Source organism: Amblyomma mixtum, chromosome 4, assembly GCF_055824585.1.
Source record: "Amblyomma mixtum isolate Tamu chromosome 4, ASM5582458v1, whole genome shotgun sequence".
NCBI classification, from domain to species: domain Eukaryota; kingdom Metazoa; phylum Arthropoda; class Arachnida; order Ixodida; family Ixodidae; genus Amblyomma; species Amblyomma mixtum.
In genome coordinates, this window is record NC_143015.1 from 63,879,388 (window position 1) to 63,897,997 (window position 18,610).

Consider the following 18,610-nt stretch of genomic DNA (forward strand, 5'->3'; position numbering starts at 1 on the left):
AAACATAAACTGAGCAGGATACAGGACACATGGGAGAAGCAAACAGAACGAGCTCACAACTCGTCCTGTTTGCTTCTGTACTGTGTCCTCTCCCCTGTGCACAGTTTTATGTTTTGTAATCATTGCATAGACCGCCCATTAGCGTTCGTTACATGAATGACTCAGTGATGTGCTTGAATTTGTGCTTGCTTCGCAAGACATCCTCAGCGGCAAGGTCATTCCAGTTTTTCGAATATTCATTTACAAATAAGCACAAAAGATCAGTACTGAAAGAATATGATTAATGACCACAGATAGAATGCGCTCTTCCACTCAAAACTAGCCCTTAGACACTAGTTTGGTACACTTCGTGGGAGTTTTTAACGTTTCCCATGGCAAAGTCGTACGATTGTCAGCCCTGCAACGCACTGTTGCCAACTGTATTCTACACTGAGTTGAATTGAAGAAAACAGCGGAAAAATTGTACATACAGAGGTCTTAGCCATTGCCGTTTGCTGCTATGTCATTGCCAAGGACATCACATGATGGGCTATGTGTTTGCCTCACCTTGGAGCTCTTATCTATGGCTTCATCAAGACAGAGAACAAGTGTCAGCATGTGAACTTCCTTGCATTGAAGCAATCACAGTCATGGATAGATTTTTATAACTAAGTGGTGCTAAATCCAGCACGAATTCCGGTGACAAATGGGATTACATTGAGACATCGTACCAAGCATGCTTAAAGGTAAACAGAAGAAAATGCGACGTTAGATGAGGTCATATGAGTGAAATTAGCGGGAACTCAGCACATAATCCAGAACGTTATGGACAGTGGGCCGATCCGCAATGTAGAACACATTGAAAATTTCTTCACAGACGCACTCTCACCGTGAACACATTGATCTGGAACCAGCGTGTGCACAGGGCAGCATCACGGTCAGCAATCAGATGCATCAATTTGCCTCGACCAAAACCCTGCGGTCTCTTGAGCAAATACGCGATAACCAGTTTGTTTCTGAGAATCTCTCTGTGTAGAGACGCACATGTTCCTGATCCTGATAATGATATCCCCTCTGAGTTCAACAAATTCTTTTTATCCGTCTTCACTAAGGAAGATCATTCCAGTGTACCATTTGTCCCTGAATTTGACTGGCCGTATATGGAACCCATTACTGCTACTCCTGAAGGCATATCACTTCTAATCGACGACCTCAACCTTTCCACTTCGTGTGGCGTTGAGAATATTAATTCCAAGGTACTCAAAAATACTAAGCCGATTTCTAGCGAAATATTATGTCGTATATTCCAGCAATCACTAGAGATAGGTCAACTCCCTGCAGAGTGGAAAATGGCAAAAGTCATTCCAGTTTTCAAAAACGGTGATAGAAATTCTCCTGACAGTTACAGACCAATATCGCTCACATGTATATGTTGTAAACTACTTCAGCATGTTGCTTCTTCTAATATTCGTCGCCACCTTGAGTCCAATAACTTTTTCTTTCACAACCAGCACGGCTTCAGAAAAGGTTATTCGTGTCACACTCAACTGCTCGAGCTAACAACTGATCTAAATTTTAATATGGATAAAAATGAACAAACAGACTGCATCTCTCTTGATTTTTCGAAGGCGTTTGACCGTGTAGCCCACTGCCGTCCAATCTCCAAGTTGTCAGCACTTCGTCTTGATTCCCTAACTTTATCATGGCTCCGTAACTTCCTTTCCTTTCGCGAACAGTTTACCTTTGTCAATAGTTATTCTTCGCCGTCTTCTTTTGTTACTTCTGGCGTTCCTCAGGGCAGTGTTCTTGGTCCTTTGTTGTTCCTTATCTATATTAATGATCTACCAACTAACATATCATCTGTTGTGCGCTTGTTTGCTGATGATTGTATAATTTACCGTGAAATAAAATCGATTGATGACCATCACCTTCTTCAGCAGGACCTTAATATTATTTCTAAGTGGTGTGAAAAGTGGCTCATGACGCTCAATTCCTCCAAATGTAAAATAATGAATTTCAGCCGTAAACGTTCCAATTCCGGGTTCTGCTACTCCCTGAACAACGTGCCTGTGGCTCAGACTACCTCGTATAAATACCTAGGCATTCTTTTATCACCGCACCTCTCATGGACCGAGCATATCACTTCCATCTGTGCTAAAGCATCTCGTTCCCTTGGTTATCTCCGCCGCAACCTAAAAATGCGCCTGCGCATGTTCGCAAGTTAGCTTACGTGACTTACATTCGCCCCCAGCTTGAATATGCATCTCCGATATGGTCACCAAATCAAAACTATCTGGTCTTAAAATTAGAATTGATACAAAACAGAGCTTCCAGATTTATTTCTAACAATTATACCCGCCAATCAAGTCTGTCTGAAATGAAAAAAGAACATGATCTCCCGCCCTTAGAAAAACGCCGCCAAGTCGCGCTTCTATGCTTGATACACAAGTACGTGTACGCAGATAGACCATCACCTCTGCCACTCAGCAATCCACTGCGCACGTCTCTACGCTTGCATACCGTATTTTCCGGTGTATAAGACGCGGGTTTTTTTCAAAAATCTTGCTGGTGCGTCCTATACAAGGGTGCGTCTTATATGCGAATTTACTTTTTTTTTTGCGAGTTCAGAAATTACTCAGGTTCATGTTCAAGCTTTTTTCACCGAAAAAATATTACTACCAATAACGCGGTTGTACCACGGTTAATACTACAACACGGGCACCGCGGTGCGCAACTTTTTTAGGTGAACTTTATCATGAAACGGCGGGGATGACCACTTCTGTTATCTTAAACACGCGGCCGTTTCGGAGAGCCCAAGCAAAGGTAATGTGAAATGCCAAAAAGATGGCGACAGTCGCGCTTCTCGCCATTGTCAAGACAAGCCAAGAGAAGCCGATGTTTTTTTTTAGTCACCCTTTGCAAGTACGTAGTGCAAAGAGAATGCTTCAGCCGCGTTGCCTTTTCGATAGCGCATCCAAAGATGAAGACTTTGAAGGTTTTATGTAAAAAATTGTTGTGGACATAAAGAGAGTTCTTTCGCTTTTTTTTTCTTTTGTGCTAAAACGTGGGCGGGTATGGCGTGAGTGTTGCCTTTTTCGATCACTTAGCGTTGCTTAAGAACTTCTCCCACGTACGGTGCATTTTGCGATGGTCGCATAAGCATGCTTAATTAAGCCTGACTAGCCTAACTGGGTAAATTGGGGTGCGTCTAATACAAGGGTGCGTCTTATATACCTAATTCTTCAATGACAGCCTGCATATATGGCGGGTGCGTCTTATAGAAGGGTGCGTCTTGTACACCGGAAAATACGGTAATCATCTTAGTTTTTCTTGCATTTTCGGCCGTACAAAAGCGTTCAATTCATCTGCACTTTCTCATGCCATTTCACTCTGGAATGATCTTCCTGATGCAATTGCATCGTTACCTAACCCTGCGTCATTCCGTGAACATGTGTTAAACTTATACTGCTAGCGCTAAGTACATGTGTTATTTTGTACAACGTACATGTGTTACCATGTTAGCCTTATTTTTCTGTGTATATGTATGTATGCACCTGTAAGTATTGCGCTGTGTAGGTACGATTTAGTTTTCTGTTAGTTCTTGTGAATTATGTTCTCTTTTAAAACTTATCTACCCAGTGTATGCCTCTTGTTGCTGAAATCCTTTTTGATACTGTAACCCCCCTCACACAATGCCCGTTCGGGCCTGTGAGGTTCAATAAATAAATTCAAGCAACAAGGACGCTTTGTTGTTGTGTATGAGAGTTAAACACTCCGCGTGCTTCGCTTGCTATTATTCAGGCCACAGTGGATGGCAGTCGGTTAATGTCGACCCCACAGAGTTCAATAACATGTAGTGACACTAAGCTTATCTATTTCGTCTCTATCGAGATGCCGCCGCATCCGCGGAGCCTAAGTCCGGCGTCCATGGGCTCAGGAGCAGAAAGCAAAGAAAAAGTGCTGCGCTCACCAAACCGACCAGTCCCGCAGCCGAAAAAGAAATGCCCACTCGAAGCAGCAGCGCGATGCGGTTTTGCGTTTGTTTTAAGGCTTCACTGAAGCAGGGAGCTCTTAGAGCTATACACTAGCAGTGCTGATCTTCTTCTTCTTCTTCTTCATCCTCTTTATAATGGCACATAATGGGGGGATTGAAGTGCCCTTCTTCTTCTTCTTCGCTGAAGTGGAACGAGGCTAAGATCCTGAGCGTTACGCAATGGCTGCCGAAACGGTTTGTAGCCTCCTTCGCCTCGAGAGAAAGAGATTAAGACGCCCTTTATTGAATAGCAGAGATTTGAGCTGCCAAGAAAAATTCCCTGACATGCCATGCTTCGTGGGAAAGGAATTGTGGAGAGAAAGACGAAAGGAGAAAGGCGCACAAACATTAAGTAAACAAAAGAAGAAGAAAGAATAACAATGGTTTTAAGAAATAATAAATAAAACAGTAATAAAATAAAAATGAAATATTCAGTGGTACGTGTAAGTAATAACTGCATTGCACGAAAAGCGCAGAGCACTGTAGGATGGCTCATCGATGATATAGCCGCACTCAGTTATTGACCAGCTCTGCTGTGTTCTGATTGACCCTATGAACCCTTTCAGTAGACCTCTCAGAAGCATAAAAAAAACATGAATGAGAGTGAGAAAGAACCCTGACCAGCGGAGCTTTGCCAGATTTAAAGCCATCATACTCATCATCAGCCTGACTACGCCCACTGCACGGCAAAGGCAAACAAAAAAGACCCCGACGCTAAAAAAAAATGTACAATGAAATTGATGTAAGACAAAAGAGCCCGGATTCCAGTTCACAAAAGCTTAGCTCCAGGATCCAAATAAGAAGAAAAAGCAAGCAAACAAAAACGATAAGACACCGGTTAGACAAAGCACCCCAGGCAACGTGGGCCGTTGAATGATGGCTTTCGGGAGGTAGCAGCACAAACTGAAAGAGAGGAAAACATAAGTACCCGAAACAAAAAACAGCAAGAATATAACAGAAGCAGAATTGTAAGCTAAAAAAATGGTAAAAGGCGTTCGTGGATAGAAACATAGCACAACTAAAACTCGGTGCAGCAGGACATACAAGACGATACACCGGTGAAATGAGGAAATATAAAAGGGATAAAGCAGACTACCTGACAACTGAAGACAAACGTACACGCCTAAGGAAAAGGAGGAGACGCTAGAAGTGGGTGAGATAAAGGGCAGATTGCAAAACTAGAAGCTATGCAGCGCGCATGACGTGTTCCCTATCTCTGGTTTCGCAGTTTCAGGATCCTCCGCCATCACCTGTTTTTTCATAGTTTAACAGTGCGCTCAACTTTCTTCGGCGCTTTTACTGCTGTACGTGGCGCTTCGTTCAGCTGCTTCTCTTTTTTGAGCAGCGGGCACATTCAGCGTATTTTGCTGTTTTCCTTGTTACGCGAGACATCGCATTTTTCCTTTTTTTTCAATGGCCTCAGCAACCATATGAGGCGCTAAACAAAACTTGAGGGGACACCAGCTCCGTGTTATGGTTATGACGCCATAACGTTCATGGCCCTCTTCCGCAGCCTGGGTCCTCTTTCCGCATCACTTCGCTCAAACTGGCGCTCTTATTTCAAAGCAACAGCGTTAAGGGCTCCGTTGTCCAAAAAATCCGATGTGAGCGTTGTCGGTGTCCGCGTCGGTGTTGTGAGCGAAAAACCACGAGCACGACTCTGGCAGGCGGTGCCCAGAGACAAGCCTTGTAGGCAGGTAGGCCACCTAAATCACGTGACCTTACAGCTTTCATATAAACTGTCCACTGAATAGTGAACAAACTGCTCACCATGGCAGGGGGAGTTAAATTTATGATTGGTCGCGGGGAACAGCGACCGGGCCGCACAAAGCCCAGTGGTTAAGCCACCGGCCATCACAGTGCACTGGCGAATCGCTTAACCACTGCACCACTACGCCTTGAAGTGTGTGAAGATTCCCAGCGATCTATTAACGTAAAGTAGAGAATGGCTTTCTCTATATATGCGAAATACCCAAATACCCTACCGCATGATATAATTAAGGCAGAGCCTAAGTATTTTCGTCAATTTTTCTTTCACCATCTCCTGAAGTTTATACTACCCGTAAGAGTAAATTTCGTTAGCATTAGAGGTCCTTCCCGCGCAAGTACTTCTCTGTCGCCTTCGTTCTTCTTACGTCTCCATATATGCGCAATTGGACATTGTGTACTTTGCGTTCACAAACCGCGGGGACTCCTTATACCACTCCTGGCGTAGTGGTGCAACCCGAAATTGTTCAAACTTGCGCTTCTCTTCCTGAAAGACTTGGATACGCTTGTCGAAATTTGTTAGTAATTTATTCAGGCAGAGACTGGAAGGCGGCCAGGGCTCCTTAACGGCTGAACTGCTGACATTTCGGGGGGGGGGGGGGGGGGGGATTAAGTCCGACTCCTTTCCGCTGGGGGCAGGGGGGCGTGGCAGGGTTCGGTGCTGTCGCCGTTCCTGTTTAATCTCGCTTTAATTAAGTTGACGCCGAGGCTTGAGGAGATTCTGGAGCTCAAACACGTTTTACGCGGACGATATTACGTTATAGGTTACCTGGGGCAGTGATGGCCAGCTGGAAGAGACGCTGCAGCGGTCAGTAAATGTTATAGAGGAGCTCTCTGGGTCGGGGCTCGACTATCTTGCTCAAAACCCAAATCGGAGTTTCTGTTGGTCCGAGACAGACCCATAGAAATACACGCGACGCGCTACATCCTACCGCCTCCGCTGGAAGTGAGGGTGGAGGGGGGGGGGGAGGGAGTGACTGCCGGTCGCTGAGGCCCCGACGATTCGAATCTTAGGGCCGTACTTTTGTACATACTTGCAGGCGAACAGAAAAAATAAGAAGATATTAGAGCGGCTCAGAAACATGGTCAATGCTATGGTGAGACTGATGCATGATGTATGATGTATGACGTGGACGTATGAGAGAGGTTGAGGTGGTATGGGTACCGGCACACTCCGGAAACCGGGGAAACGAGGCGGCTCACGCACAAGCTCGAGGTTTCGCTAACCGAGCAGGTGAGTCACCTGTTTCGGGAGTGTTCACGAGAGATGGGCTGGTGTCCTTCCATGAGATTACAAATCCCTACAAATTGAGCCGGAGGGTTTTGCCGCCACCGGATAAGTCATTAGTCGAGGAGCAGGAGCGTGTTTGGAGAAGACTCCAGAAGAGATCTTTCCTCAGTCCATAATATTCAGCAAAATATAACCGCAAGAGGTGAAGCAGAAGTCTAAGTGCTGTAGGGACCCGGCGACTTATGATCATATCCTGTGGGAATGCAAGGAAGAGGCGCCCCCTGTGGCTGTGGTGCAATATCCTTCTCTTAAGAAGTTGGCGGCAGTGTTGGCCAGCTCAGATGCGGCCGTTCTGGTCCGGGCCATGAAGTTGTCCGCCCTGGTCACCGTCAGTCTAGGACTGATGGCCATCTAGCACGGAACCATCTACCGTGTTGATCATGATGATGATGTCGTCAGGCTTAATGGCACATACGCACGGCGGGGGATTGGCCAGGGTGCATAGCGGATACAAACGGCTAATGGCGATTATCAGTCACTAGTCATAAATCTGTTTTGCAAACCAACCTTTCACATGAATTCTCATTTTCGAAACTACTTATCTAGTGCCTATTATTGCATTTCGTCGCCGCTTTTATATGGCAGATATTTAATGACAGCATCCTCTTTGTAACAAAGCAGTCAGTGCCTCCAAAATATTTTACCGCCCTCTCTTTAGCTGTGGTCTACTTTCTCTTCTTATCCTCACTTCATGGAACAGGGTTTGTAGAGCCGCGGTCTGGCTTGCGTTCAGTTGGCGTGAGGTCTGAATAATATAGGCCGTGTAGCCACCGCTGGAAAGCGAGAGGTAAGCACACTTCAGCTGATTTTTACGACAAGGTCTTCGTGGTTCGTGAGACACTAGAAGCCTAGAAAGACCTCCTGAGCCATGCAAAGCTTCTTTGTGGACCTGCTCTGGGCATGTAGTAAATAAGAACGACAGTACGGCAACAAATGTTTTTAGAGAACATTTAAAATTGATGCAATGAAAAAGATGATAACATAATTTTCTTCCGCGGGACGGACTGTGCGTCGCCCGTATGCCTTTAGCTCTCGGGGATGGCGGTAACAAAAAATGGCGAAAGGTTCTCATATAACATTTTGAGCATATCATTCCTACTATAACCGTGCTGGCCAATGGTGATGCCGTTCCTCTAATGCTCTGAAGTTTTCTTGGATTCCTGATTTCAACAACACAATGAAGCCAGATCTGTGACCTATGTATCTACTTATTTTCTCAACAAATTTGTTCTCCATCACATTATCACCGTTAAGTGACTCGTCTCTTTTCAAGCATTGTTTACGTTGCAGATCGCGGATATGATTAGTCCTTGCCACTAGTAATCGAGTAATAGACGATTCGCTTCTTGGCTCACTATCATTCAGAGGCTACTAAACTCTAAACAGCGGCTCCGGTAGCCGATGACAGACAAAATTGAACTGATAGTTATGAAAGAATCTCTGGAAATTGGCTGTCTGAAAATCATACTGCATGCTTTTGTAAGTGTGTCTGAAACCTTACTTATTGAGATTCTTGTTGCATATCGCTTAAGGTTTCACCATTGGCTGGAGTTTCTATGTACTTAGAATGATTGTGACATGCTTCCCTCTCATGGCAACAAACTGTCGACGGATAGCGTTTTGTTGCCTGAATGTTTTCTTTCACTTTTCGGCAGAAAAAATTGTACTCTCCCTTTATATCCTTATTTATATTCCCTGCTGGCGTTTATGGAGCATAGTCTAACTATTTACATCCTGAGAGTGTGCTCGTACCCAGGACACAAGGGTGCAAAATGAAGAATTTGCTATGTTATCTGCGACAGAAACAGAAAATCGGTCCTTCTTGTTTTTCCACAAGGATAAATGACGTACTGGAAGCTAACAATCTCATGCTTGTTGCTCCTACCAACCCCACCTCCCCGCCCCAATTTCTGATAAGTCGCAGTGGGCGGCCTCTATCGCGTCGAACTGTCTGCTCGAAGGCCGTATGCACACACGGCGTACCACAACTGAGAAATTATCATACAAAGTCAGCGGTAAACCGACGAATAAAGCCCATGTGGTACAAAGAAGAAAGGATCGTTTATTTTTGGCGCCATGTTTTTTTTTTTGCATGATATACTAGCACAGCTGAAAAAACAAGAATGCGGACGCCGTTCGCGACGTATTGATCGCTTGTTTTTAGCCTGTGGGTAGAATTGTGCGTACCTGGCGTTAGAAACGTCTCGGAACTATAAAAAATACGCAGCTAGTGTTCTCAACCGCAAACTTTTATCAATTGCTTCAGCTGCCAAATTTGAACTTCCCATGATCGATAATAAGAAATGCTTCAAAACTCACATGGCGCTTTCTAGCTTAGTTCCAACAATTCGCGTTCCTTTCCGATCAATAAATGCCGACGGAGACTGAACCAAGGGAATGGGGTGGAGTGGGGGGGGGGGGGGGGGGGGGGGGTTAGATGACAGTAAGACACGGCATCCACTCTGGTTGTGCAGTTGCCGTCGCAGCAGATATAGGATAAAGCTTACAGTGGCCACGTGGTCAGTCAGTCAGTCACGTTGCCGAATGTCAATGAATGCAGTATAGACGAGCGTCCTGCCGTGAACGATATGCGTTCACTACAACATAGACCACCAATCTCTACTCATCGGTATTACAAGCTGTCGTAAAGGCCATTGCACATTTTTTCATTTTCCTAACGTATCCTACAGAATAAAAACGCAGAATAAAGAAAAACCTTCTAGACAATCATACTCAAAGTACACTTTTACCTTAAATCCAAACATCTGGCAGTACGACGCTGTATACAAATATTCAACTGCTTTCAGCCGCGTAAAAGTGAAGTCAAGCAGCAGTCTCTTATCGAGCGTAATTGCAGCCGTGATATTCTATAGCGTGGCACTGAGGTTGAAAAAAAAAGGCAATTAGGTGGGGTTTCCGTGAAGAAAGGTCTAACTCGAGGCAATGTCAGGACAGCATTCTGTTGGTCAAATGTTCCCCAAGGTGGAGTAGATTTGTAATAAGGGAGTAATTACTCATTGGCATCCACCCGAGCGCAGCCATACGGCTACAAAGGAAAGCTATACAGCTTTCTCAGAAACTTCGCAGTTAAAGTAAAATTCGTCCCGGTCCGGGGTTCGAACCCAGGACCACCGCTTCACCGGAGCAGTCGCTCTACCAATTGAGCTAACCAGGACGGCAAGCTTATGGTAGGGCGAGAGCGAATTGATCAATAACTCGAAGTGGGAACTGTGTTGACGAACACAGTTCCCACTTCGAGTTATTGATCAATTCGCTCAAGTGATCAAATTAGAGTGATCAAATTAGAGTCCTCACATCTCATTTGAAGCCTTGGTCAGACCCTAGTGTTGTCTTCCCGCTCCTTTACAACCGTATCAACTGAAGCAGTGGCTGTGAGAACCGAACAACCAAATGCAGCAGCCGTCACGACGAGGCAGGCGCCTAACAGTCAGGAGGCGTGCAATGGCGGCGTGATCGCGTGACCGTAATCGTATATAGCGGAGCATGTTCGTACGCAGCTTCTACTCCAGGTCACGATCTGCCAGTGTTCGGCAAGCATACCAGTAGTGAGGTAGAAAAGTCCGCATAGAAGAGATAATACAGAAACAAATTTTTTCTCCGGCTAGTTAGTATTCCGGAAGCGTTCCCGTTTTGGTCCTTTTCCTCCCTTCTGTGTGAAGCTAGTAATGGTCAGGAGGGGCTGAGCGTGAGCTTTTCGATATGATCTCTCTTTAACGAGCGAACCTTGTATTCGTGTTAATACAATTTGCTTTTGGTTAACCTTTATATAAAACTTTCTTACTTTGCAGCACGCAGAAAGTAATAAATAACGCCCTTCCAACCTGGGGGCGTTTTGGGGGCGCGAACGTGGGGGCGTTTTAGACGATGGAAGAATATCCACAAGACTTGCTCCACTACCCCTGGGGCGAAGACGTAACAACGACTGTAGTGCTCTGGGGCGCTATGCTGGAAGGCTCGAGTTTGCTGAAACTCGGAATCTTCCCGAGTTCTGGCGACGCCCTCAGATGAGTGAACTAATGGTAGCAAGACAAAATCCCACCCTCGTCACGCCTCCAGCTTCATTGGGTTATCTGGATATATTCCGTGCTTTATCATCACATCGGCGCCGCCTCATGGGCTTCTTCGGTGGTCTACAAAGAACGGGTCACGTGAGCCAACCGCCGGTGCACTTTTCATTTGTCTGTCGCTCCACCAAGTGCATTGCATGTGCAATTCGACAAACGAGGCTTGTTGAATTTTATAATGCACTTAGTACACCTTTATAAGCATTTTATAGTGTGCAAGATTTGGATTTAAAGCGCGTTAGAGTGATTCATGCATTATTAAATTTTCCTTTGTACCGCGAGGGAACGCTACATCATGTGAACGCTGTGAAGGCTACGGAAGTTGTCCGCAAATAAAAATAAAGAGAGGTGTATCGCTCTTTATTTTAGGGTCGACAGGCAATGGGAGTGCGTGGGTTCAAATCCCGTATAGTTGCACTTTTTTTTCCCGCATTTTTTTTTCATCGCAAGTTGAATTTCGCCTGACTTGAATGAGAAAACTCGCTTTGTTCAGAATCGCTTGAATATTATTCCGTGTTCTGAAAGGAACAGCATGCATCTGTTCATTTCATGCATACCGCATACACCATACACCATGCAAACACCACCTCGATATGGCCTGTTTTCCCGTGTTCAGTGTTAAATTTTCAACATAGTATTGATTCCCACAGTGACAGAAAATAGTACTGCCTCAAGAGTCAGCTTGGCACGATTTCTCTGCTCTCCTAGAAGAGCAGAAGCTGCTCAGGCATGATTTTCATGCAGCCAGGTACAAAGAGTTCCAAGCTGTGGGAGCGTCAAATAAGAATGCAGAAAAAGTTGTACAACGCTAGGAAAAAATATTTCGAAAGAGCAAACAATAAATGAGACAGGACAATAAAGAATGCTGACCCCGCAGTGTTTGCGAGAAATGGTTTATTCTGGAAACAGCCTGTGGCATGGATCACAGTTCACACAAATTAAAGGACACATGCAGTGGATGTACACCAACACACAATCAGTCAAGTGCTCCAAAACTGAAAAAAAAAATGTGGAGCCATCGAACAACACTATTTGATAAAACGAAAACCTGACCAATGTACTAACAAAGACATGACTCGAAACAAATTCACACTCAACTGAGCAAGAGCCAGCTTGAAATCATTCACACCTCCGAAAAATTAAGGACAAAACATACAGTACTGGCTACCTCAATACTGGCACTGCATAACATGTCAAAACGACCAGAGATTGACAGTAATGCAAGACAGCACCAAACCAGGAATCCCTTTTCAGGACATGACGATCAGACACCCATACATACCATTCCCAACCCTCACACACAAAATGAGGCCAATGCCTAGGGGTTTGTGAATGTTCGAACTTTTTTGACAGCATAATTGAATAAATTTCTGTTCAGTTAGTAGAACGAATCAAACAGTATATGTTCAAAATTATTTTATATGAATCCAATTTGCTCTCAAATTTTCATATACTTTCCGAATAATTGACACAACGCTTCATTAAGCTTCAACGTATTTTTCTGCAGTTAATCTTCCAAAAACTGGAAACATTGACGACGTGTACCAGTATACGTATTCTCATTGGAACAGTACTATTTGCACTCCCTTACAAATTCTACTTCTCTACAGACACTATTAACACGACCACCTCAACACCTACACTACAAGTTACTGCCCAATACAATTTTATGCAACGAATTACAATGATGCAATGATTTGATGGAAATGTTACAATTTCCTCGGTAGACTGATCGACACACACACCCACATACACACATATTTCACATTTCCACCCACACACGCACAAAGGTGATCACAGCAAGCCGATGAGTCCTCTCTCTTTCCTCGGTAGCATATGTATTACACATCAATTCGAAGTCAGACAAGTTCCTCGATGCCACTCAAATCTTCATCACTAGAATCGGTGCTCGACTCATCAGAGGACGAGTTGCACGAGTCAGAAATGCTGAATACAACCGGTTCAATTTCAGCGTCAACAATCATATCGCGTTGCCATGCATCAGCCTCAACTTGCTCCACATGAACACAACAGTTTTGCCAGTTTTCCTGGCTTACAGACGCCAGTGCTTCCGGCAGTAGCTTTTCCACTTCAGCCAAAGTGAAACATTTATTACGACTTACGATTATGAATATTGCATAAGAATGCAATCTGCCAAGTGACACAAATGCTACCGTTTAAAAACCCATTAAAATGCATGCATGAAATAGCTGGAAAAATCCATGCACCTATTACGTGCGCAAACATGAGGTAAAACAAAACATTATCTACACTGTGTGTAAAACTGCTCAGTTACTGATAAACGGAAGCGGTTTTTGAGGTTTAATACCCCAAAGTAACTCAAGCGATGAGGCATGCCATGGTGAAGGGCTGCCAATAACTTCAACCATATGGGGTTCCTTATCATCCACTGACACTGCACAGTACACGGACCACTATCACTAATAAATGGGAGAACATTCCAGTAACCGTGACATGCATGAAAGCAAAAAGACAGCATTCTTACAACCATTGTGTTCAATACATAATGTGCCTTCCTCGTGAAATAGTAGGCTTCACCACGTCAGGGCTGGACTTCGAAGGGGCCTTTACGCCAATGTAGGTCCCGTCGACGCATCCCACGACGTCTGTGATGCCGCCGCGCAGAAGGAAACGCTCCTTAACATACGCACGCTCGGCCGCAGTCGCGGGGAAAGCAAGACACCGCTTCTACACAGCCGCGTCGATAAGCGCGTCGGAGACGTCCTTCACACAGCGGCTCACAGTGCGTTGGTGGCGTCCAATAAAACGGTCTGCGCCGACGCTCCCCTGGAAGCTCCCGGTCGCGAACAACCGGAGGGCGCAGAGGACTTGCTCTTCGACCGAAAGCGAATGAGGCCCGGTACGCACTCTCCGCAGGCGTGGGTCGTCGCCTAACTCTTTACACAACCATCGTACCGACGTTTTGGAGAGGCGAAAATGTCACTGGAATTCGTCGTCGGCCATGGCAGTAAACGGGTCCAGCCGGCCGTACTGACATTTGCCGTCAGAGGAAGCGATGACCCAGGCTTCTGCTGCTGCCGCCATGACAGTCCCGAGATGAATTCGGGGCACTTCACCGTTCACGAGTTTAACTCCGAGTTCACCTGTCAATCAAAACCATTGTTCACGCCCCCGGCGTGCCGTACATAAATTATAAGCGTACGCGCTATGGGTGGGCCACTCCCAACATCCCTGCAGGCTACAGGTATGCTGCACGGCTGTGCTGATTGCTGACAGACATCGACGATGTTGACCATCGAAATATAACAGGCAAAACCGACGTCATCGCTGATTAATTTAAGCACCTCTGCGAAGGACACGCAACGTGGCGACAGCCGCCGATTTCTTCGCTCGCATACTAAGATTGCACAACACTATAGCCTGTTGCAACCACGTAAGACACAGCCCAACGCTGATGGCGCGTCACACCTGCTTGCAAGGCGTCAAACACGGACCACGATGACGAAACGGTGCTTGGAGCACGTCCTAATCCAACAACATGGCACCACAGGTGTTTGGCTTGGCCGTGCTTTCATCGGTGATAAAGCTCAGCATCAATGTGTCATACACATCCGGGATCGACAAACGGTCGCTGTTCTAGACCCAGTGCAATAAAGAGTTTGTAATTTCCAGCACGCAAGCACTGCGTACTTCGCAACCGTAACACCTTTCTCTGTTATAAGTCCGATTCCATTATTAGAAACAGGATCCCTCATCTGCCCGAACGATATTATTGCGATGTCACTGCGGTATACAACGGCGATCGACGTTAGTGACAAAACCAGTCCGCAAAACCTTGAAGTGCACGATGTAAAGAAATACTACGCAGATACGCGCGCCACCACCTTCACAGCTTTTAGTCAGCGTCTGATGACATACGATGAGTTGTGTCGCTGGGTAGCACGCTCTTCGCATCCGCAGAACACTAAAGAGTCGTCACACACAACAGGCATACGTAATGAATCATTGAATACAGCCAAACAGCAATTTTTTTCTCACACCGCATCAGAGCCGCTCGCACAGCCAATTTCTACTGCTGAGATTCGCCAAGAGCGTACTAAAAGCAACGGTTGGCCAATTGGGGGTGCGGCAGCGGCCGTAGCAGCAGAGAACTCCACCTGAGGTCACTGCAGAGAGCAGCAGTGACGCGGGGGGTGCAATGCAGTTCAGTTTTTGCTTTTGTGTATTATGCAAGCCAGAAGATGCATGACTGTTATATTTTGATATACGACACAATAAAATATATTATTGCAATGGCCGAAAAATAAGTCAGATTCAGCGTGTAGTAGTTGCCCAGTCTTTCCAGTCGTAGGCAGCGCTACCGGCGGCGTGTCAGCGCAGGAGCTCTCATTTTCGGCACTGTGGGCTGCCGCTCTAGTTCGTATGCAAGCCACGCTGCAAGCAATGGTCTCAGTATCGCCACTAGCGGCAGAAAGTGTCAAATCTTTGTTAATTTCCTAAAGCTATACTTTTCAACAACGCTCCATTGGATTCAGATTTTAAAATAAATTTGGAAATGAACAAAATGTTCGTAATATTATCTGTTGCCTTTTAACGTATTCGAGAGAAGAGAAAGGGTTGATACAAGAGTGCACCTAGTGCGCACTGTTCGTTTTCGGAAATGGAGAAACAGATAGCGCCTGAAAGAGAAGACACGCCTTTGACCCGCCCGAAAAGGCTTACCAAACAGCTAGCGGTGAGTGTGCAGATAGATAGGAGAGAAGTCACGATTTCGCGATTGCTGACATCGCGCTGATAACTTCAGGTAGCGCTGCGGCCTGGTATTGCGCAGTGTATTGTGTTTGAAGTGTGAAACAGGCGCGCAGGGTGCGCTTGTATCGCCTTTACGTGGCTTTATCTCTACATTTTATTGTCCGCTGCCTGCGCACGTTCCGCGCTATCTTCGTTCAGTGACTGCTGTCATCGCAAACTCGGATGAAACTCGGGCGAGCGCCAAACTCGGGCCTTCCGGCATAGCGCCCCTGATACCCTTTTACAGACGTGGAGCATCTCTAATCTCCTTACACTTCTTTGAAAGACAGCTAGGGCGTTGTTCTCTGAGGCGTACAATGTCTCTGACCAAAAATAAAACTGGTGGGAAGTTGTCGCTGCCAGGTCTTACGCGCCTGCTAGAACGACACCTGTTACGTCCGCGCCGGTCGTAACTTTCGGGAGAACCGAGAGCGAGCGTTCCTTCTACATTGAAGAAGTTCGTAATGCTGGCATTGCATCAATGGACAGTGCATGGTGTCGTAGGAAACATCTCAAACTCTTTACTTTTTAGAAAGGCTGCACCTATTAATCGGTTGCCTCTTGTTTCAGACATCTTAAGTCCCATTTTTTTTCTCATACTCTCAGTTCGGGCAGTCGACTTCATCCTCACATATAACCATTTTTTTCTACATGTCAACAGCCGTTCGTGTCTTCTGTGCCCGTTAGTGTTATTGAGCATCCTGCGTAGTACCTTCTATTCTTTTAACCGCGTACAGAGGAACATTTTTTCTGCCCGCATGAATTTGGACTGAGAGCTTGATAAACCCATCATGTAAAAAGAGATGATAGACTAATACTGGCTGGTGATTTCAACTTGCCTAATATTGACTGGCACACCTTTTCATCATTCTCTGCCCATAATGCTGATACTGTAATGCTCGACATTGTGTTCACATTTGACCTGCTGCAAGTAGTAAATAATTTTACGAGAATGCAAGGAGCCGCGGGATCAATTCTAGATCTATTTTTTGTCAGTGGTGCCACCCGCAATTTGGTAGCCTGTGAAGTCACAAACGGAATATCCGATCACAAAGCTGTGCTGCTGAGCTTGTCAAATGTGTACCCAGATCGTCAAACTAGCGTGCAATTTTTTCCCAATTTTTCGCGTGCGGAAGACGAATCTATTCTGGACATGCTTGATTCATGTTATGAGAATTTTAGGAATAGCACTGATAGTGTGAATGACCTATGGCTTACTTTTAAAATGATCGTCTCCCATTGTATTGCCCGTTTCGTTCCCAAAATTGCAAAAAAGTCTGTGTACCGCAATCCTTGGATTTCTCGGGAGACGTTACGCTTGCAGCGAAGGCTTAAAAGGTTAAAAAAGAAATCAAGCAGGAATTCATCATTAAAACCAATTGTGGAAGCAATTTCAGAGGAACTTAAGCAGAAAATAATTTGCGACAAAGAAAAGTATTACGGAACGCTCCTGCCCTCGTTCATTAAAACGTCTCCCGAGAGATTCTGGCGCCAAATCACGCCCAAATCTTCTTCCACGAACGAATTCATAGTAGATGGCAAATGTGTGCGTGATGAGGCTGTTGTTTGTTCTGCGTTCAACAAATTTTTTTCAGTCAGTATTCACAGAGGATAATGGATGCCTGCCCAACTTTTCTGCAGCACTCCCTGCCATATCTGATGTTGTAATTTCAGAGACTGGTGTTTGCAACTTGCTTTTGAACCTTGATGTCAAAAAATCAGCAGGTCCCGATAACATACCAAACACTTTTTTGAAGCGCTATGCGGAGTGGTGCGCAAAGTACTTGACAGTAATATTCAACAGATCTTTACATGACGGATCTTTACCGGATGACTGGAGGACAGCCGCGATTAAACCTCTGCACAAAACCGGAAAAAAAGCACACATCGAGAATTACCGACCCATATCTCTAACTTCCACATCATGTAAAATTTTAGAACATATAATTCAAATACATATATTAGGTTTCTTGGAACAGCACAAAGTACTTACCGATTTTCAGCATGGTTTCAGGCGTGGGTTTTCCACAAGTACACAGTTAGTTGAAACTGTGCATGACTTTGCTCAGTCGATTAACCAGGGAAAACAAACAGACGCAATATTCATGGATTTCCGTAAAGCATTCGATAAGGTGTCACATAACAAACTAATTCATAAATTAAGTTATTACATTAAAAATGACAGGATACTTGCATGGATTAAAGCTTATCTCTCGAACAGATGTCAGTTCGTCACTCTGAACAATATTTCTTCTAGCAGTGTCCGGGTCATGTCTGGCGTCCCCCAGGGATCTGTTTTGGGACCACTCTTATTTCTTTTGTTTATTAATGACATTGTGGCAGATCTTTCAGTTCGCGTGAGGCTGTACGCGGATGACTGTATCCTTTATCAAGTGGTGTCTTCAGTTGACGACCAGGTGCGTCTAAATAATGACCTAGCGAAAGTGGTTGCGTGGTGCAACAAATGGCAGATGTGCATTAATTTTGAAAAAACCGTGTTCATGAAAATTACAAACAAGAAAATGCCTCTTCATTATGTGTACGGTACTAACAGCATATCATTATTAGAAGTGACAGAGTATAAATATTTGGGCCTATGGATTACTAACAACCTTTCGTGGTCAAAACACATAGACGCTGTAGTAGCAAACTCAATGCGGAAGCTATTTTTCTTGAGGCGCT